At 43.6% G+C, this 21,473-nt stretch overlaps 1 protein-coding gene and 1 long non-coding RNA gene across 2 annotated transcripts in view; one reads left to right on the top strand and one right to left on the bottom strand.

Annotated features, from left to right (window-relative positions):
• Positions 1 to 21,473, bottom strand: part of BORCS5 (BLOC-1 related complex subunit 5) — a 125,422-nt gene that overhangs the window by 49,778 nt on the left and 54,171 nt on the right. The gene's annotated exons all lie outside the window — the stretch shown is intronic.
• Positions 11,537 to 17,500, top strand: LOC109316312. Its single transcript, XR_002102803.1, has 2 exons — positions 11,537 to 11,630; positions 17,348 to 17,500. It is a non-coding gene; the product is annotated as an uncharacterized LOC109316312 (long non-coding RNA).

The following is a 21,473-nucleotide window of genomic DNA, read 5'->3' on the forward strand; positions in this document are numbered from 1 at the left end:
CACACACACACACTCCTGATTTTCTAATAAGTACTTAAAATACTATAACAGCACAACAAGGTGGAACTGTTTGGTTAGAACACAGACCAGTACAGTTATTTATCTGAGACACTGGGAGAATAAACCCAAAATGAAAACTTGGCAATTGACTATGCCATTTTTGTATAACTAAGAAAGAGTCCAAACTAGTAAAGAGGAAATCAAGGTGTACTTCACCAAGAATAAGATAAATCAAATTTAAAAGAATCTTTTATGGGATGTTTTCAATGGAGTCATCAGAAGGCATTCTAATAAGTAAAGACAGACTAGAATAGAGGAAGTACAAAATCTGACTAGGGAGGTAGAAAGGCCTTAAAAAAAATACACCAGATTAATTATTATACACATTCTACACACAAGTTAGGTTTGTTACAAACTGAAAGTGAGGGGAAAGCACTTAGATATACAAAACAGCTATATTTTGAAAAGGGAAGCAAAAAGTGCTAGACGAGTGGTGCTTAATCTTTTTGCAGCTTTGGCCAGACGAGTGGCATGGGTTCTTGCAAGCTGAGATCAGGGGCCCTGCACCACCTCTGCCCAGCCCCAGTGGGCAGAGCCCCAAGCCAAGAGGCTGCCCATGAACCTGTGAAGAACCTGCAGGCCAGATGACATGGCACTGGCTACCTTATGTGGTCCACAGGCCCATGATAGACTGTTCACCAATACATTAAAAAAAAAATTAAATGACAATAACAACTATACCACCTGTCTGGAGAGTTCCAAAGGACTTAACAACCAGCTCAAAAGGTATTTGTAAAACATTTGCAAGTTATTATAAGAATCCTTATCTTTAATTCCAGCAAATCCTAAACAAATGCATGAATAAATAATTCAAGCAAATTTACCTAGACAAGACCCTTAGGATCAAGGGATTCTACAAGAGGGCATCAACCCAGAGGAGAGAGACACTAGATGTAATTAAGCCTCTCAGAAATGGTAAATCTCCACATTCAGATGGGTTCCTTCCAGTTTTACAATTTTTCTAGATCAGAATTAGTTCACTCGATCACAAGTTTTTAGTGAGATACTGAAAGAGAAAGACTCCTGATACCTGGAGAGAAGCACTCTGGTTGCCTCAGGACACAGCCTGGGACCATGCCCTGCCCTGCTTTTTTTCCCCCCCTACATTTTTTTTTTTTTGACCCCTGCATTCAGAGGTCTAATTTTGCCCCTGCGCTGCAAATCTGCAGTGTAGGGAACATTTTTTCATTCCCTCATGTGCCTCTTGCAGCATCTCAAAGGGCTTTGAGATGCTACAAGACACACATGCGTGTTCGTGTGCATGCGCCCTTTCAGGCCTTTGCCGTTTTAATTTTTGCAGCCACTCAAAAATGAGTGATCAATTCCTTAGGAATTTTATGTTGCAGAGTTCTCAGGAAGGTCCACTTGGAACACTGATTGTGTGTCTCTACGAGTGCACATGTGCGGTTTGCAGTGCCACAGATTGCATGTGCTTCACAAGCATGCATTTCCCGTGCTGCTAATTTGCACCACAGCGGGGGGGGGGGTTTGACACAGAGATCCCAAAGTAAAAAAAAAACTAAGCCCTCCAAAAAGTGGCGCAGTTTACATGACTGCAGTATGTCAACCCAAACCACAGCCTGAACTGGAAGAGTCACACTCTGGCTGCCGGCCAGGCTCTACAAACCCAGATGGTCAGCAGAGGCTCAGTCCTTCACAGAGATGCTCTGGCTGACCCTCGCCCCAGGGCTGAAGCACACTGCCTGCCTGTGTGGGGCAGGCAGAAGTGCAGGCTGAAGGGAGCTGGATCCGGGCTCCTACTGGTAAGTAGGGAGTGGGGAAGGATGGAAGGGGGGGGATGGGACCATGGGGGGGCCCAGCCGGTCCACCTACTCCCCCAGCCCCCCAAATGCTGCTCATCCCCCACCTGCCCAATGAGGGCCCCCCCATCGCTGCCCCACCCAGACCCTTCCCCCACTCACTCCCCCATCCCCCTGATCACTGTCCTCCTGCCCCCTCCCCCAGCATCCTGGCAATTTAAAAATAAATAGGTAAAAAAGGCCTGCACTCACCAGCAGTAGCAGCTGCCGTTGGGGACACTGGGGCCTCATGGCAAAGCCCCTCTGCACACCCGCAGCAGCCCCAGCTTCTTGATGGAGTGTGGAGCCATGCAGAGCCCTGCTGAACCTGGCTGCACCTGTGCAATGGGGCAGTGGCAGTGCCAAGCAGCTGGGGCCAGGCCCTGCTACCCTCCACTGCTCCATGCTATGCAGTGAGTTCTGTCATGAGGCCCCAGTGACCCTGATGGCAGCTGCTACTGCCAGCGAGTGTGGGGCTTTTTAAAAATTTATTTATTTTTTTAATTGCCAGGATGCTGGGGCTGGGCAGGGGTGGGGAGGTGCAGCAATTCAGGGAGCTGAGGGAGCAAGTGGGGGTGGGGAAGTGGTAACCCTTGTGGGGACCATGTAGCCCCTGTTGGGGGGCAGGGGACAGGGGATCCACCCCTCCTAGCAGACACCCCCCCCCCCGGGCAGAGTCCCTCCACAATCCACCCACATACCACACAGCCCCCCTCATCACTCCACCCCCCACATCCTGCCCCAGCACACACCCTGAGTGCCCAGCTGCCAGACAGGATGAGAATTGCTGACAGGAGCTGTGGCTGCAGGGGCAGCTGTCCCCACATCCTGGTTAGTGAAGGGGTCAGGGGGAGCTCTAACTGCGCTATGGTGAGAAAAAGAAAGGCAAACAGCAAAACATATAGGTATTTAGAATTCATTGTATTATGGCTTCCAAATTGCTTTAACACTGTAGCTATATCAATAAAATATTGCCAACTGAACACTCTCTCCCTCTCTCTACAGTGCTCTTTTATTTTAATTGTGGAGGAACATGGATTTTGGGGTATTTTACAGAGTGACTCTGGAATTTTTTTTTAATCAAGGATTTTTCAGTTTTCAAACAGGGAACACCAGAATTCCTGCTAGGGAGGAAAGTGGCAGGACCCAGGCAGAGGAGCCTGCTCAGAGCTAGCACCTTGGACCCAGCTGGACGTGGCTGACCTCCTGGCCAGTTGGAGCCAGGAAGACATGCTTTGACAGCACAAAGCAGTCCATCACACCCAGAACATCTTCTGGGAGATAGCTGCCCAGATGGCCGGGCAGGGGCACACATGGCAGTAGTGTCACACAAAGGCCAACCCTGCAGCCACAGCACACTGGCAGCAGGTCTAGAGGAACAGATGCCTCTACTGGCTGTGCAGTCCACATGCGGGTCTGGCAGGTGTGCAACAGGTCACAGCCAGGCAGCAGCCCCCACTGCCAGACTGCTACAGTAGGTAAAAGGTGCAGGGAACTCTCAGGGCTGCTTCAGCAGTCCAGCTGGAACAAGGGGTAGTGTCCCCAGGTACCAACTGACCAGGCCCCAGAAGCTCATGAGAGTGAGTAGCCCTGAGTTACTTACCAGGGCAGCTTTTTGTACTCATGGGGCGAGGATATTTTTATACTGCTGGGGACAGCACAGATGCTGGCCCCAGGCTCTAGCTTCCCCTGGCTGGAGATCCAGGAGGCAGGGTTATTTTGCCCCAAGTGGCACAATTTGCTCCACACCAAAGTGCATGTCCAGGCACGTGTGCCAAGGAGAAAAGCCCTGGTTCAAATTTGCATTGCTTCTATTTGAGCTGCTGCAAGCACACATGCTTGCATATGTGTATGAGAGAGATCAACACTCCTAAAATCACTGACTGGTTTAAAACAGTCTAGGAAGTTTTGGTAATGGAAAAGTTACCTTATCAAGTCTGAATTTTGCAGGGGAAAAGGAAAAAAAGACGGTTAAAAATTCGGTGGAAATTTTGGTATTTTTTAGAATCACTTCCAACTTCTAAACCAGAACATATGACAGGTTTTTTTTGAATACTGAACAAAAGTGCAAACTCCAGGAGCTAGCACTTGAAAACAAATTTGGAATAAATTTAAAATTTTAAAGCAGAGGTGAGCAGAAGATAGTGAGATTTGTATAGGCAGAGTTCTAGGGAAAAGGAGGGAGTGAATTATTATACAGAAATGAAGAAACAAGAAAGCTTAACACTGACAGAAATAAAAAAGGAACCGCCAAAGACTGAAAAGAAGAGAAGGAAAGAATACAGACTTCTGTGGACACTGACATGGGTTAAGACAGCACTGTTGATGGAAGATAAATATCTTTTTATTTTTTCATATATTTTAACATCCATCCTCAAACTAACCAGGATCCCTTGTGGGAAGAGTTAAAACTTCTTTCATTTTACAATTCTCATTAAATGACAAGGTGTCAACAGGTGGGCAACACCAACAAAACAGACTTGATACAGAAATTGAAGAGCCAATTTGGTCCTGGTGATTTCTCAGCTGGTGGAACAGATATAAATCAGTTGCTACTGCATTTAACACTGTATTTGCTATGGCTGATTCTCCTGCTGATCCAGTACATCCCATCTCTGGTTTCAGTTTTTGTTCACACCTGACGCATCCAAGGAAGACCAGAAAGCTCACTAAAGTACTTCATAACAGCAAGAGCAGAACAGGAAGTGGAGAAAGTTATGTACATTATTTTCATATCATCCTTTAAAATCATCTTAGCCACCTGGTAAATCTGTATCTTTCTCTTTTTTTAGGGCTCTGTGATAAAACCCTGTTTACCAGTCTCATCCAATTGGTATATGGTATCCTCCAGTGCATCTTAAGTATGCGTTTCTTCTACCATAGGGTCAGACTGCAGATTAATCACTAGCCCTGAAAAGGAAAAGCATGTAGCTGTGTGGCTCTAAGATCAGGTAGTGAGCAAAATACAAGAATCATAATTCAGTCTTTGGCTTGGTCTTATTCCGGAGTGAGACATTTGTACCAGTCTTACCTGTAGTGGATTATTTCTCACTCTACCAGCTCATGGAGACAGAAGGACTAAGACCAGCCTCCCCATGAAGACAACACAACTTTCAGTGCCACCATGTGCCATGAAGGTCACTTGTACAATGGGGTACCTTGTATACACTTAGTCCCTCTCCACCAAAAGAAGCCAAATCCAGCCCTCGAGGCCCAAACTCCACGTCTTTTCCAAATGCTTCTTCACTATTTAGTTTCTCCCTTCACACACACAGTTCAAATAAAGTTTATTATGGCTGCAATTCATGGCTTCCTCCTCTATTGCAGTGATTCTCAACAAGCGTTCTGCGACAGCCTGGGATGTCTTGAGATCCTTTCAAGAGTGCTGCGGGGTGCCACACAATGTTAGCACTGTTAGTTGTGCAAACATGATTTTTAATATGATTCACAAAGTAAGATATTTCAAACAGGAATTCACAGTGTTAAAAACATTCTAACCTGTTGTGGTCTTTCTGAATTCCTTTCAACAGGAAAAGAAATTATTATTATTTTTCTGTATTAAAAAACCAAGTGAAGACTAAGAGCTGGCATTTTCCAATGGGTGCCATGAGTCTACTGAGGGGTGCCTTAAGTCCAAAAAAGTTGAGAACCACTGTTCTACTGGCTTTAGTTTGTGTTCCTGATTTTGCTTTGCAAGTGCTCCAATTCCTAATCTCAGACTGAATCATACTTGATTCACTGTGAATCTTTGCCTGTCATCTTCTGTTTCTTTCCCACTAATTCACACAACTACCTGCACAAGTTCCCTGCTCTTACTCAATTTTCTCTGCCTTAGGTAAAGAGATTAATAGAAACATGCCCACTCACTCTGTAAGTTTGCGTCTCTATAATCAACCTAACCAAGGCAAAAAGATATTGTTGTCTTTGGGAAAAGATGTAGATGCTGTCAGAACTGACAGTTAAAAAGTTACCTGCCAGCTCTGGTTTGCTTCGGGGCATGAAACTAGCAGTCTGGCTTTTGTGTATGCATCTTAAGTTCCCTCTCTTTAATCATTTCTCTTAAAGGGTGACTGGAAACATCTGTTATTGGAAGCCTCATCCAAAATCAGAGTGTTGTTAGTTTGCAGTGACGAGCTCTAGAAAGAATAATTTAACCTTTTTACTGTTGATTACACCTATTCCATAAAATACAAAGAAAGCAAACATTACAGACTAAGCTAGCATTTTTCATTTTAAGCCTTCCCCTACTACAACCATTACCATTGACATCATGCACAGATTTTCACAAGGATGACATTTGTTTAAAACAAAACAAAATACACACTAGCTAACTTTTTTTTTTTCCCCCCAGATGCAGTACTATATTATACGATGATTCTGGCTGCCTAAACCTGGTGTTTAAAAAAATACCCTGAGACTTGTGGGTATGTAGTCTTTGATTATGCTTGATATTTAGGGATCACTTGAAGGTGTTCCAGTAAGGTTTTTACCAGGTTCACTTTGGAATAGCAGCATTTATCATGAGTGGCAAAATCATGTTGATGAAGTCCACACAGTACATACACTGCACCATCACATGTTTTGTATATAGGATGACACATTTCAGGGAAAAGATAGAAAAAACCTTGGCAAGCTTTTTTTTCCCATTATAATGTTCTATTTACAAAGGTGGGTAACTTATTTATCAGGGAGTCTCAAAGAGGACTTGAAAGCCAAAGTTATATCTAATAACTTTAGATAAGTATATAAAAATAAATTTAAAAAAAAAAAAAAAAAATCACACTAAAATGTTAAATATTCCTCAGAGCAGGTGACAAGTGCTGTGTTGTCAGGAGGGAAGTGTGAATCTTCTCCTTTCCCTGGGGATAATCATGTTTTGTAGTGGGAAATGTTAAGGTTCCAGGCATTAAAATATGTCACAGATTGTTTTTTCTAGACTTGTATGTGCTTGTCATCACCTTGTTATTAAAGTGCTTTAAATATTTATATGAAATGGCCTATACGAGAGGACATGGGTTTTTCCATTTTTCTGAGAAGCTGAATGGGTTAGACCTGCATTTCTTTGTTGTTTCCTCATTGTGAGGCCAGGCAGAATAGCAGGGGATCAGCTGTGCGTCTGTGCACACATGTGGGTAGGAGAGACTGGTTATCCTACGGGCAAGCCATGTCAACAGGTAGGTTTCATATTTCTACTGGGAGCTGATAAGATTCAGTGTCACATTCAGCCCTGGGCCTGCTATCAAGGAATCTGCTTTAGCAAGAACTAAGAGGACTATTTCCTTCTGTTCCCATCTGCCCTGCATTTTGAAAATTAATTTGTTCCCAAGGACCACAGCTACCATTTAATAGATGGAAATTTGAAATTTCAAGTTCTAAATGGGCAGCACTTAAAGGAAGCTCTCTCTCAAGAACCAGGACTTCAAACAGCACCAAGGCCAACAGCTTTGAACAGCACACTCATCACCTTTTGAATACTATCCTCACCACGCCCACATATGGAAATGGCAACAGTGAGTTAGAGGTTTTGTGTTGTACCATAAGTGAAAGGCAGCCATAGAGCCACTAGGCCTGACCATGAGGGAAAAATAAAGAAAGAAATAAAATTATCCCACTGTAGTAGTCCTGGCTTTGGTGGCCAGGCATGTTCTAGGCCAGTGAGGGCCAACCTTTTTGGCAGGAGTGCCACAAATTAGGACTACACTCTCCCCATCTGCCACTCTGATCCTCTTTTCCCATCTGGTCTGCTGCTCTGCCTTCTGCTCTAATCTGTCACTATGATGCCTGTCCCCTCACTAATCTGCTATATGCCACTTGTGGCAAACATTGCAGGTTGGCCACTCCTGTTCTAGGCCAGTGGGGCATGTCATAAGGTAAGCCCCGCATTGTCCTTGGGTACCACTCCAAACCCTATCCCTCTGCTCTATTCTGCTCTCTACCCTATCTTCCCTGCCCAATCTGCTGCTCTGCTTTCTACTACCTGTCCTGTGTTCCCTGCTCCCTCCACAATCTGATCTGCCACATGTCACACAGAAGCATGCATGCTGCAGGTTGGCCACCCTTGTTTTAGACCACCTCCCTTGAAGTTCACTAATACAGAAAGTGGCACCGCTGGTGCTTCCCCATAATCAGCAGCTACATATCAGCCCCTTGGAGGCATTCTCTGGATTTCAATATTACCCTTATAGTTTGAGCACCTTCCAGTCTAACTGCAAGACGTTACCTGCACAAGGATGTCTGTGGCTGTGATGGAAGCCAATCGCTTTCTCTGCCCACTAAGGCTTTTACACTGACAAAGTACTGCAAGTTAGAACAGCCCTTCCAATTAGCCTTGCTGCTAAAATGACCAAACTAGCTTCACAGATAGCCAAGGACCAAGACAAATTAAAAGCAAACAAACAAACAAACAAGCTCTTCACTGTCTTTGCCTATATACTTGCACTCCAACTGCAGTCAAGCAATGTGCAGTAGCATCATATTTAATTCTCTATTTTCTAAAAATTATTTGAGTCAACATGTATTTCATCTCATTTTTGCCTACTTGATTTTGAAAGAGAGAAGAGCCTGTGAGGAACCACACAATGATAACTCTACTTACCACAACCGGTCATCTGTATTTCTCCAGTACAAAGTTACTATCTTGGAACATGAAAAAATATCAGCATACCTCTAATGTAAAAGTCTAAGAAAGATAATCATGCTTTCTTATGATATTTAATAACTCTGCCGTTAAAGGGGTATTATCAAGTAAATTAGGTCCAAAATTTAAAGCAGCTTAACAGTGTGTGTCACAGAAAGAGGGGGTAGGGAGACAATGTCCTCCAAGTTCACAGTACCTATTTAAAAACCTTGCCTTTCCTGTTTATTTTATTTTATTTCAAGTGGAAGATGGTAATCATTAAGAAACAGCTCCTCAAGGAAACAGGCCAAAGACTTCAGACAGAACTTGACTAATTTCTACTAGCTCAGGTTCTGGCCACTAATTGTTTGTGTTGGATACATACTTGTTTTGTACAGAACCGCTTGCTACAGTTAACAGAGCACACAGGTTGGCCAAAAAAGGGTGCAAGAACTCTACTGGCAGTACCAAGGGTGCTGATCCACAGATAAGGAAGCAAACAAAGCTGAGTCAGAATAGACAGTGGTGGGAGAACCAATATTTGCCGGAGAGAAAGGGGCTAAACTAGGGATTTCAACAACAGAAATAACAAGGTGAAGGTGGGAGGAAATCCCATTTTTTAAGCTTTTTGAAGGGAAAAAAATAAAATCAGAAAGGAAGAAAAAAGAAAAGAATGCGTTTTAGGAAGGGTCTTTTAAAAGTTCTTTAAATCAGTTAACAATGATAAAATGCACAAAATTAAGGGAAAGAACTTGAAATCTATGCACTTTCAAAGCACATTCAAGTCATTTCAAGTACTCCACCTTCCCTCAAATCCTCTTGCCAATTTGCATGGATTTATAAAACTATCCTTCACCACCACTGTGATGGCTTAGTGCTTGAAATAAGATCATCTGATGAATGAAGAACAGCTGGCTGAATCCAAACCCAAGCAGACAGAGGTGATACTACTGAGCAGACAAAAGCATTTGGAAGAATTTGTGGCCACAACTCTGTTTTCTTTGGCTGATGACACATAACTATGATTAGTTATTCAGTCTATAGTCTAGGAGTGCCCCTGGATTCTTCTATGACACTTGAGTTCTTACTTAGCCAGCCAGAGATAATAATAATAAAAAGATGATGTTACTTATGAATGCAGCTAGGAGACTGGGCCCTGTCCTGGTGAACAAAGACCTGGAATCAGTTATTCATGCATTCACTTTCAGCTGGACTACATGAGTGCAATCTACCAGTGCATATACAGTCCAATACTTAGGAAGTTTTACTACAGTACCACCTCTACATCAGCTTGCCACAGAATTTCAGAACAAGTTCTGGGGTTTGGTCTTAAATTTTCAATGCTCTGAATAGTCTGGACCAGGTTATCTAGGATATGGATTGGCAACCTATGACCCACAGGCTGAATCCATCCAGCAAAGGGACTGGATTTGGCCCGTGAAGGTCTGATCTGGTATGCATTTTACTAAAGGGTGCTCTGATTCCCAAATGTCTGATCTGGTCCGTGTTTCACTGATGGTGTGGCAACTGCATCCAGCCTCTCCAGTCAGCTGCATCAGCCTATGTGGACAGATGTTCTTCCTTGCTGGGGCCTCTGTTTACTGCCAGTGGAGCTGGCAGATGGGAATGATGGCATGAGGTACCAGCTGGGTTGCAAGCTGTGGCCCCATGTTTGCAAAAAGCTGCAGAGCCCTGATCCAGGATATTACTTGAACCTCTGGGATGGCAACCGTGGCTAAGAACTATGTTCCTTTGCCCAGCAGTGTCCTCCATAACTTGTCTGTGGAGAAGAGGGTTTTTCAAGACTGTGAAGTGAACTGGCCCCAAAACTAAGCATCATTACAAAAGCTTGTGCATAGGCTTTTCATAGACTTTAATAGTATTAATGCATTTCCACTTGGGGAAGTGGAGTCACAAACAAGCTTCAGGGAGCTGCAACTACTATTCTTTTTTACTGGTAAGGATGCTAGAATGTGTGTATGATGAGAATGTCTCAAAACCTAGCTATTGAAATAGGAAATCAGAATATGGAAAAGTTTAAGAGCCAATACATGAGATTATCATAACAATGGTAGGTAATAAAAATCACAGATGTCTGACATGGAAAGTGAGAATGACCTTTAAGACAGATGTGTCATTTGATCAAAAATGCAACTTAGACAAGCTAAGGAAGAAAGATATTTTCAGTGTGCACTCATTCTGTGTGCAGTCGTTGCTTGGTGCCCCAATAGAGATATGTATTGTATTGTGAAGATCTCTCTATACTGGAGATATTGTTGGCAGGATTTGCATCTTGTCACAGCATGGCCTGGATCCTTTCAGCATGTTTTGGGCTGTAGGCAGGTGGTTTCTAGTGATGAAGTTAGCAAGGTTCAGTGCTTGTTTGAATTTACAAACCGCTTTTCACAGATGAGCCTATGAACAGCACTTCATCAGCCTCCTAAGCAGTAGGTACAGAAAGTCAGCCAGTGAGGGCATGCCTTAAACACACACACGTCATGAGTTTTGCTTATCAGCAGTCTACATACAGTTTCCCAGAAACTCCTCTGCCTAGCTCCTTGAAATCTGGCAGGCTTCATGGCCTCAGCAGGGGCTACCACGCCTGCAGTTTTTACCTTGCTATGCCTTAACATACAGGTGACAAGTCTCGTTTGTCAGCAGCTTGAGGTGCAGTTTCCCAGAAACCCCTGCACCTACGTCCTTGAACCTTGGCAGGCTTTGTGGCCTCAGCAAGGGCTACCATGTCTGCAAGTTTCGTCCGAAACAGGCAAGAAATGACAAAGTTATAGGCAATTTTAATGCTTCCCCATTATAGTTTATGGGCAAAATGTCAAAACAGCATCCTGCGTGCCTGCCGCGTCTCCCACCATTATGCCAAGCTGATGCACTGCCTCATAGGGTCTGACATGATCCACTGGTCCCGTGACATCTACATGGAGCACATCATAAGCCACCGCCAGTACACTGAACCCACCAGACCAGACCCAGAGAGGACCACCTGAACCCCTCTCTGCACCAGATGGACTTCACCTCAGGAAGAATCTTCAGAAACAGACCACCCACTACACCCAAAGAGGACCCCTGCGATGAGACTCTATATAGACTGAGAAACTTTCTTCAACGTACTTCCTCCACCATTGTGGACCATTGTACAGGTTTGTGTGCATCTATCGTTTTCTCTCTCAGCATTATGAACCCCCTCCCTCCCCACCCTCAAGGCTTAGTTGGCTAACATTGTATTTTCTGTAACCTAGTTGCATTCCCCTCCTCACCCCTAGCCCTCTTACGTTAGTCCCTCGCTCAGGCAATCTGTATTTCCCTACTGACATTGTCATCTTTTTGGATTCATAACTCTTAACATCTACGAATAAAATTCAGTGCTAATGATGTCCCCACAAAAGTTACTTATAAAAGTCACAACCCCTCTGCTCATACTGGAGACTCTCCTGTTTAAGCATCCGAGAATTGTATTGGCCCTTTTGACTTCAGAATCTCACCATATCCTTTGAATTATCGGCCGTACTTCCTGTTCTTTATTGCTGGATATACAAACTTGTATTTGGTCATATTATGAATCATGTTGTTTACATGCACCCAATGTACCAAGACTGCTCTCAATCACCAGTCTGTCCTCTTTATTACTTACTGTTCTTTCAGTCTTTTTGTCATTTGAAAATTTTATCAGTGATTTCAGGCTTCTCACCAAAAAGCAGGGATCCTTTTTGGGGATGCTGAACTTTCCCAATATGGCTGGGACAGCCTATAAAAGGACAGGGAAGGCAACAGAAACACTGAACCAGAGAAACATACAGCTACCAACCAATTTGGTTGAAAGCTTAGCAAAGAAATTGTGCTTTAAACACTTGATCTGAATATTAAACTCTCTCTCTGGTCCCACAGGACTCAAGGCCCTATAACTGCCTTAGCTAAAGCCTCCCATCTCTTCCCATCTTGCATGTTCTCCTTCTGTCTTGTTATATCTTTACCTATCCCTTCCAGACCAGTACCGACTATTAAACTGAGGAAGAAAAAAAGATAAAAATAGCAGGTAAAATGATACTGACAACAGAAACTGGACTGTTTAAACAGAAGGTACTTTCAACAGTTACCAGGAAGTAATGGTGCTGTATTCTGCCTGAACTAAAAAATGGTCAGGAGTACGAGCACAGATTCTCCTCAGGTGTTTGTCTTTACTTATGTAGAGTGTTTCATCATTTAATGTAGGATAAAGCTCTACTTGGGAATGCTGAGAGGGAGTGAGTGGTTCATTAAGAAGAATAGTGGTGTTAAGCAGCAGTAATCAGCAAGACCTTTGGTATTAAAAATGATATTGATTTATTTGAATCAATGAAAAATAATATCTGAATCACAAATAACTATGGCAAGCTGATGTCATGTGTAAAAACAGAAGCTGGAACAAACAAGCTTAAAGACAGAACAAGAAAATCTCTTCATTACAGGGCTATTATGTTATTAAATTTAAAATGCTTTTAGTAACAAAGTATTTAAAAGACAGCAAAGAGGTGTACAAACATTGCAGGACTCTCCTTCAGTAGCAGGACTGGAAGATCATAGGAAAGTAGGGCCGGAGGGGACCTGACAAGGTCATCCAGTCCAGCCCCCTGCTCAAGATAGGATTGTCCCCAAACCCAATTAAACCAACCAAGTCAAGTGTCTGTCCAACCTGCTCTTGAAAGTTTCCAAATTTGGAGATTCCACAGCGTCTCTAGGTAGCCTGTTCCAATGCCTGGCCACTCAGTGTCAGAAAGTTTCTCCTAATCTCCAACATAAATTTCCCCTGCTGCATCTTGAGGCCACTGCTCCTAGTCCTGTCCCTATGACAACAGAGAAAGGCCTGTGTCCCTTGGGGTATTTGAAGGCAGTTATCAAATCCCCCTCAGTCTTCTTTTCTATAGATTAAATAACCCTAGCTCTTTCAGCCTTTCCTCATAAGCCTCACCTCCCAGGGCCTTAATCACTCTGTTGCTCTGCACTGGACTCTTTCCAAAACTGTCCACATCCTTCTTAAAGGGTGGGGTCCAAAACTGGACACATTACTCCCGGTGAGGCCTCATCAGTGCTGAACAGAGCAGAAGAATCACTTTCCCTGGATTTGCAGGTGACACTCCTGTTGATACAACCCAGGATGCTGTTGGGTTTTTTGTGGCTTTTATATATATAACACAACAAGAACATGCTGTTGACTTATATTCAGCTTATGGTGTACTGTAACCCCCAGGTGCTTCTTTTCAGTACATCAGCCCAGTCATTCATTCCCCAGTCTATATCTGTGCATCCAACTATTCCATCCCAAGTACAGGACTTCGTACTTGTCCTTCATACTTGTCCTTTTTGAATCTCATCTGATTAACTGCAGATCATTTCCCCAGTATCCAGGTCACACTGGATCCTAATACCATCCTCCAAAGATGCACAGAAGCACAGAAAATTAGGGTTGGAAGGGACTTCAGGAGGTCATCTAGCCCAACCTCCTGTTTAAAGCAGGGGCATCCCAAACTAGATCTTCCCAGTCACAGCTTTGTCTAGCTGGGTCTTAAGAACCTCCAAGAATGGAGAGTCCACACCTCTCTGGGTAACCTGTTCCAGTGCTTTACTACCCTCCTAGTGAGAAGGTTTTTCCTGATGGCCAATGTAAACTTCCCTTGCTGCAACTTGAGACTGTTGTTCCTTGTTCTGTCATCTGCCACCACGGAGAACAAATCTACCTCCATCCTCTTTGGAACCGCCCTTCAGGATTCCAAAGGCTGCTATTAAATCTCTCTTCAATCTTCTCTTCTCCAGACTAAATAAGCCCAATTCCCACAGCCTCTCCTCAGAAGCCACATGTCCCAGCCCCCCAACCATTTTTGTTGCCCTTTGCTGGGCTCTCTCCAACTTGCTCTTCCTGTACTGGGCGGGCCCAAAATTGAACACTGTACTCAAGATGTGGCCTCACCAGGCTGAAGAGGGGAAGAATAACTTCCCTCCATCTACTGGCAACACTCCTACTAATGCAGCCCAGTATGCCGTTAAGTCTTCTTTGCAACAAGGGCACACTGTTGGCTCATATTCAACTTACTGTTCACTGTAAGCCCCAGGTCCTTTTCTGCAGAGCTGCTGCTTAGCCAACCAGTTCCTAGCTTGTATTACTGCATGGGATTTTTCCATCCCAAGTGCAGGACTTTGCACTTGTCCCTATTGACCCTCATGAGATTTCTTTTTGTCCAATCCCCCAATTTGTTGAGGTCTCTCTGAATCCTAGCCCAACTCTCTGGTGTATCTTCTACTCCTCTCAGCTTGGTCTCACCTGTAAACTTACTGAGGGTGCTGATGAAGATATGGAACAAAACCGGCCCCAAGACCTATCCCTGGGGCACTCCACTTAATACCGGCTGCCAACTAGACATCAAGCCATTGATTAGTACCCTCTGAGCCAGGCAGTTGTCTAACCACTTTACAGTCCATTAATCCAACCAGTACTTAGTTGGGGTCATCTGCGACTTTACCGAGTGTGCACTCAATCCCATCGTCCAAATCGTTAGTGAAGATGTTGAACAATGCTGGACCTCAGACAGACACCTGGGGAACTCCACTTGTTACCTCCTCCCAACTAAATGCTGATCCAACTGGTAGTTTAGTAATGGGCTAAAACAGGGTGTCAACTGTATGCGGGATGGATCTGCACGGATCAGAGCCAGGTCTTTAACCTAACAGGGCTCATAATGGAGCCAGCATGAGCAAAGCCAGGGCTCACCACTGAAATTCAAGTTTGGATCTAGCCTGTGAGGAGTGAGTTTTGAGAAATGGTCCAAATAGAGACATTACAGAAATACTCTAAAATTCAAAGGACAAGTGCAAAGTACTGCACATATGACAGAACTTTCAAAAGCAAATACATACTGGAAAACAACTGGCTAGACTACATTACTACAGAAGAGGTCTTGAAAATTAAAGGAATGTTAGCTGAATGAGTCAAAAGTACAATGCCGTTGCAAAAAGAGCCAACAGCATATTGGGTTGCGTTAAGCAGGAGTGTTGTATGCAAGTCATGGAAAGTAATTCTTCACTCCATTTGGCACTGGTGGGGGTCTCACCCAGAGCACTGTGCCACTTTTTGGCAACAAACTTCAAGAAAGGCATGAACAAACTGGAAAGAGTCAAAAGAAGAGCAACAAGAAATGTATGGAGGTCTGGAAAACATGACATACATGAATCTATTTAGTCTAGACAAGAGAAGAGACACAGAGAATGGGAAAAGGAGGAGAATTTGATAAAAGCATTCAGATGCAGGAAAGGTTGATATCAAGAAGATGGCAATTGACTATTCCATCTCCACTGGTGACAATACAATAGTAATGAGCTTAAATTATAGCATGGAAGATTTGAGTTGGATACTGGGAAGAACAGACTAACCAGAGGGTAGGTTAATACAACAGATCATCTAAAGAGGTTGTCTAATCTCCATCCTTAGAAAGTCAGGTAAGCATTTAGTTTTGGGATGGTTTAAACAAGAATGATCCTTCTCTGAGCAGAGTTGGACTACGTGACCTCCTGAGGTCCCTTCTAGCACTATTCTTCTATGATTTTATGACTGGTAGGCTGAACATTGGGCTAAATTGGTCCAGATTTTTAGTAAAAGTAAAAAGAATCAGGTCAATATGAACTTTGCTTTTGTTCTGTTTATCAAGTTTCTCTAAGTGTGAGCAACTTCATGAAAAATATTCTTCAAAGTATAATTCACTGCAATGCTATTGCCTTCTAAGCCCAGCAACAACTCAATTCCTCTTTCGTAAGAAAAAGGCATTATAAAAGAAATGGTGCATGGCTCATGGTACCAAAAACAGTAATTAGGCTTGCATTTTTCATCAGGTGCTCAATATCTCCAAACACCCTACAGACCACACATAAAAATGTAGCAGAACTGCAACCCCAAATTAATTTAAAAGTCTCTCCCTGATCTTTCAGCAGACAGTAACATCCAATGATTTTGTATCCATGATACTTTAGTATGCAAAAAGGTTAAAATATAATTACAGTCTGAAAAGAGATAGGCTAAGTACATGTAGGGGAAGAAGGGGGAACATGACCATGATGTGTGCACAAGTTTGAGTTATTTTAAATTAGTTCTGTTAATGTGTAAAACAATACTAGAGGCTTTTCTTTTTTTTTTGGTTTGTCTTTCAAACTGGAAGCCTTACAATTCATTGTGGGATGTAAGCTGGCAAGAGTCCCGCCTCCACTTCAACAATAGCCATGGTATTAAAGACTTTGGACCAATAGCATAACGAGGGGTGGATGACCAAGTCACCAGCCCAGGGCGCCCACTTAGAGAGGGTGCAAGAATGACAGTTAATACCACTACTGGCCTAGCCATCACCACTGCTGCAGCTGGGCTGGCCCCCATCACTGCTGCCACCCAGGGTGCAGACCCTGGTACTTATGGCTCTGATGTACAAAACTTTGGAGAATCCAGCCCACATTCCCATAGCTGTGTCGAATCTGCCAGCTTAACAAAACAGGAACAGAGCTGCTAATTTTATGCAAGCACATAAACCCTTACAGAAAAGAAGCAGATATAGAGGCAGATCTTTTACTAGTATAAAATTGCCTTAGCTTTATGGCTCTGCCATGGCTGAGCCAGCCATAGCTCAGGTACAAATGGTACTCAAGTTACTGTTCTAACTCTAATGGCACTTGAAATGCTAGCGTCATCCTAAAAGTCACATTTCCATCTCAGCAACATGTTGCTTATCCTTGCTTGAAATAACAGCCCCTGCTCAACTTCCTCCCCTGGAAGTATAAAAGCATTGTTTGTATGTTTCTATAACATCTTTGACACAACTTAGCATGTCACTGTTTTTGTCTTCCCCAGGTCCTGCAAAAGGGTGCCTTCTAGTTGAAGAGAAAACAGAGCTGAATGTCAAGTAGCAGGCAGTCATCTGCATGACCAGGGACAGCAAAGAGAAAAAGAGAAAGAGACCGTGTTTAGTGAGATTATACCTCATACCTCAGACCCGTCTTTAAGGGGAAAAAAGAAGCTTTAAAACAGATGAGCAGGAAAAAACAACAAAATGTTTCTAAGGGCATTAAATACACACAAACAATGACCCGTGATAAATAAACATGTACTGTTAAAATTTGTTTAAACTAAATTTAGCATTCATTGTTCTTTTCATGTCTCAGCTACTTTACACAGCACATGTTGGCCCTTACACACTTTAAAAACCAGATCTGTTTCTGAGATTTGACTGTTACTACTCCACTGGCGAGAAGCCAATTACATATTTCTCTGTTTCCAAGCTCATCACTGAAATGAGAGATGTCCATATGAAAGCCAGCTTCTCTCTCACTGGGCTGCATCTTGCTTTGTAAACAATTCTATATTGAATAGGATAAAGCCACTCGCAGAAAAAGGTACTACTTGCCCCAGCAAATTTCTCCTTTTCCAGTTAAGAGTCTTTGGTTTAGTTTAGTATTTTTGTTAATATTTGCATTTATTTAATAGCAGTCAGAATGCTCAGTGATTTCAGCAGGAGCCACCACAGTATTTGGGAAAAAGACTGAACTAATGCCTGGAAAATAGGGAGACATGCAATTGTTTAAATATAAAAACCGTAAATGAAACCATGAAGAAAGTGCTAACAGTTCAGCAAACAGAAATGCCATTTTCTTCATATACTAGACTAGCAGGGGGTGGTAGCCTACAACCCACAGGCTGGATCTCGCCACAGAGCCATTTTATCCAGCCCACAGAGCTGGGGGGCTTCTGTGGCACTTCAACAGGAGGGGGCTTCACCCATGCAGTGGCTAGGCAGAGGTAAGAAGCAACGGCAGCAGCACTGCAAGGGGGAAGGGAGCATGGTGACAACACAGGCCAGGTTAGAAGTGACCCACACTCAAAGCTAAGATCCAAAGCAGCCCTTGCTCCAAAATATTGCCAATCCCTGTACTATTGGATTATTATCACATCACACCATCACACATTTCCAACATTAGTTTATAATTATAGGTCCAACACAGAAAAGTATTAAATATGTTCCTCAGCCACACAACCCAACACTTTCCATGGGATTCTGGGAAGGCTCTCCTTAGTAATCCAGCATCCATGTGTCACGCTTCAGCTGGACTCTGCCAGCTTTGCCCAGCAGCAGATGTCGCCAAGCACTCTCCTCACAATCTGGAAAGCCCCTATTTGGCTTACTGCATGGCGATAGCCATCTGCTGGGGAAACCCCATCCCCTGTGGAAAAACCCTGCGAACATTTTGGCGGGAAAATGTGACCAATCAGGGACTTGAAATTGGGCTTGTCATCTGGCCTATAAAAGTTAGGGTTGAGCTTCCGCCCAGGTAGAAGCACAGAGAAACCAGAGCAAACACCGCTCAGTAGAGAGAAGCCGGAGCATCCACCGCTCAGTGGGTAGGCCTGGCCAGCTTCCCATGGCTTCTCCTGCCTCCAGAGCCATAGGCAATCATTTGTGCACTCGATCTCACCGGTTCGTACGTTCTCGTTCTTGATCTCGTTTTGTTTTTTGTTATCTCAGATCCATCGTTTTGTTGTTTTTCATTCGTTCATCCCTTATCCGAACTGGGACAGAACGCGCAGCCACATCATCAACACGGGTGGTGCATAAGTTGTCATTCTCGGATCCATCGTTTTGTTTTTTTTGTTCGTCCATCCTTTATTTGAACCGGGACAGATCCAAGTGTAACTGCCTGCGCAGCCACATCTACACCAGTGGTGCGTAAGTAAGAGATCAGATAAAAAAAATGTTCTGGAACTGCTACGAGTCCACCTCTCCCTCTCGCAAACTAACATCAGGGGACAGAACCCACCGGGGCAACAGTCACAGCCTGGCTCGCGCCCCGCATACCATGCAAACCTGAGAAATATGATAAAGGATGGGGAAAAGTCTTCCATCTTCACTCTTGCTTTGACTGAGGAAGGATGGGAAAGACCATTCCAGCCACTTCTTTATACCTTCCTTCCCCCAAAAAAGCCCAGCTTACTTGCTCATTAGGTACACCAGAGACCACCAGTTAGGCAGAATGCACAGCTTGGGAGAAACCCTGAGAACACCTTATTGTCCAGTCCCCAGCACTGCTCTCAAGCTCTCCTAAGACAAAAAAAGAGCCTGAGCATAGCCCTAGAGTGCACACTAAATGCTGCTGTGAACCATCCGTCTCGGCTTGATTGCTGGTCTCTTGCACCTCAACGTGGGAGTAAGTAGGAGGGATTTGTTGCATCAGCCATTATTTTTGTAAATGCCACTAATTAAAACTAACAATAAAAACAAAAAACAACATGTTTTTGAAAAACCATCTGGATCATTTTTGTTCCCACCTCTGTGCTTCCAGTTGGCAAAATTGACTGGTTTCTCACTTCTTTATCCTCTTTTTGATTCCTTTTCCACATCCATTAAAATCAAATTGAAGTCAGTCAAAAGGATACACTGCATGTGGTTTTCCCCAGAGGTAACTAGCATCTATAGTGTCGACTGCTGTTCTCAACATTCTGAGAACATTTTCCAAGGCCCGAGGGAAATATGGAACTGGGGTTGAGGTAGATGTGAAATAAGCTAACTTCGCAACTTCAGCCAGAAGCTGAGACAAAGTCACAATGCAGAACTGAAAGCAATTTAACACACACAAAATGTGCAACAGCCACTCAGAAACAAGTGGCCTGTTATATTTTGTATTACTTGTATATTTATCTTCTGCTATTGTTCAAAATTTAAGTGGCAAAGCACCTTGAGGAGAGAGAGAGAGATAAGTAGGCTTTGCAGAATTTGATTTATTATTATTTTTTTTATTTTGACAGCTAAAGTTATGTTTATTTTTAAATATTTATTTAGATTTTTATCCATTAAAATTTTCAGGATTGCACTAAAGTAGGGGTGTTTTTCAATTTTTATTGATTTAGCACATGTACACTCATGCATGCACACAAGGTGGCTGCTGCAGGACCTGGGGGCCATGGTGATAAGGCTGTACCAGGAGGGAGGAGTTGGAGGGGCAGGACTGGTAGTGCCCAAGAGCTCAGAGCCACTGGCCCCTCACTCTGCCCAGGTCCCAGCAAACTCCTGCTGAGGCCAGGCTGGGATCCACGAGTTTGACCCCTGCCCTGGCTGAGACCTAGGCAGAGCAAGTGGCCGGGAGCTCTGGGCTCCCCTCTGCTACCAGTCCAGCCCCTCCAACCCCCTTCCCCGCTCTCAGCACAGCCTTACCAACTTGGCCCCCAGCTCCTGCAGTAGCCACCATGTGCATGTGCATGTATCCCCTGACCCCGATTTCCTTACCTCCACCCAGGATTTTTTTTTTTTTTTTTTTTTTTAAATACATCGCCTGTACTTAAACTGATGAAAATATTTTTCAGTCGGTCTCTGAGTGTCCAGTGAAACCAATGTTTATCGATAGCTATTGATAAAAATTGAATCCTGCAAGCCTAGAAATAAGGAATCTCTAGTATGATACGTTTCAAAATCTTTGCAGAAAAAAAACAACAAATAATTTTCTCTAGTAAAGAGTTTACATTCCCTTCATACCCATTCTTTAAGTTAACTTATCATTATGATCCATGCTATAAGATAGCATAATTCACATATTAAGAGAAGCTTTAACTTGCAAAAGGTATCAAATAATTCCTTTGGGGGTGGATAGAAGTTACATTCTTTTCACTCGATGAGGCCGCCCAAAGGTGCTCTGTAGCCAAAACACAACAAATGTTCATGGCTGCAGAGCACTTTTTAAAATGACCTATTGCCTGAAAAATGTAACCCTCATCTGATGTACTATCAGACAGAGGCGCACTAGGAAAGAGCACCTCAAGGAACCCGTGTACCGGTTCCTTAAGAGGGCTAATTTCAGGCGATTCTACCCACATCCCATGCAGCTTTGCAGAAAACCTCTGTCTCTCCCCTGCACAGTTGGGCAGGGGACCAGGGAAGCACCCCCCTCCCATCATGTGGGCCTACTCCAACTTACCCAAGACCCCAGTAGGG

The sequence above is a fragment of the Crocodylus porosus genome, unplaced genomic scaffold, assembly GCF_001723895.1.
Source record: "Crocodylus porosus isolate Cpor-Errol unplaced genomic scaffold, CroPor_comp1, whole genome shotgun sequence".
Lineage (NCBI taxonomy): Eukaryota > Metazoa > Chordata > Crocodylia > Crocodylidae > Crocodylus > Crocodylus porosus.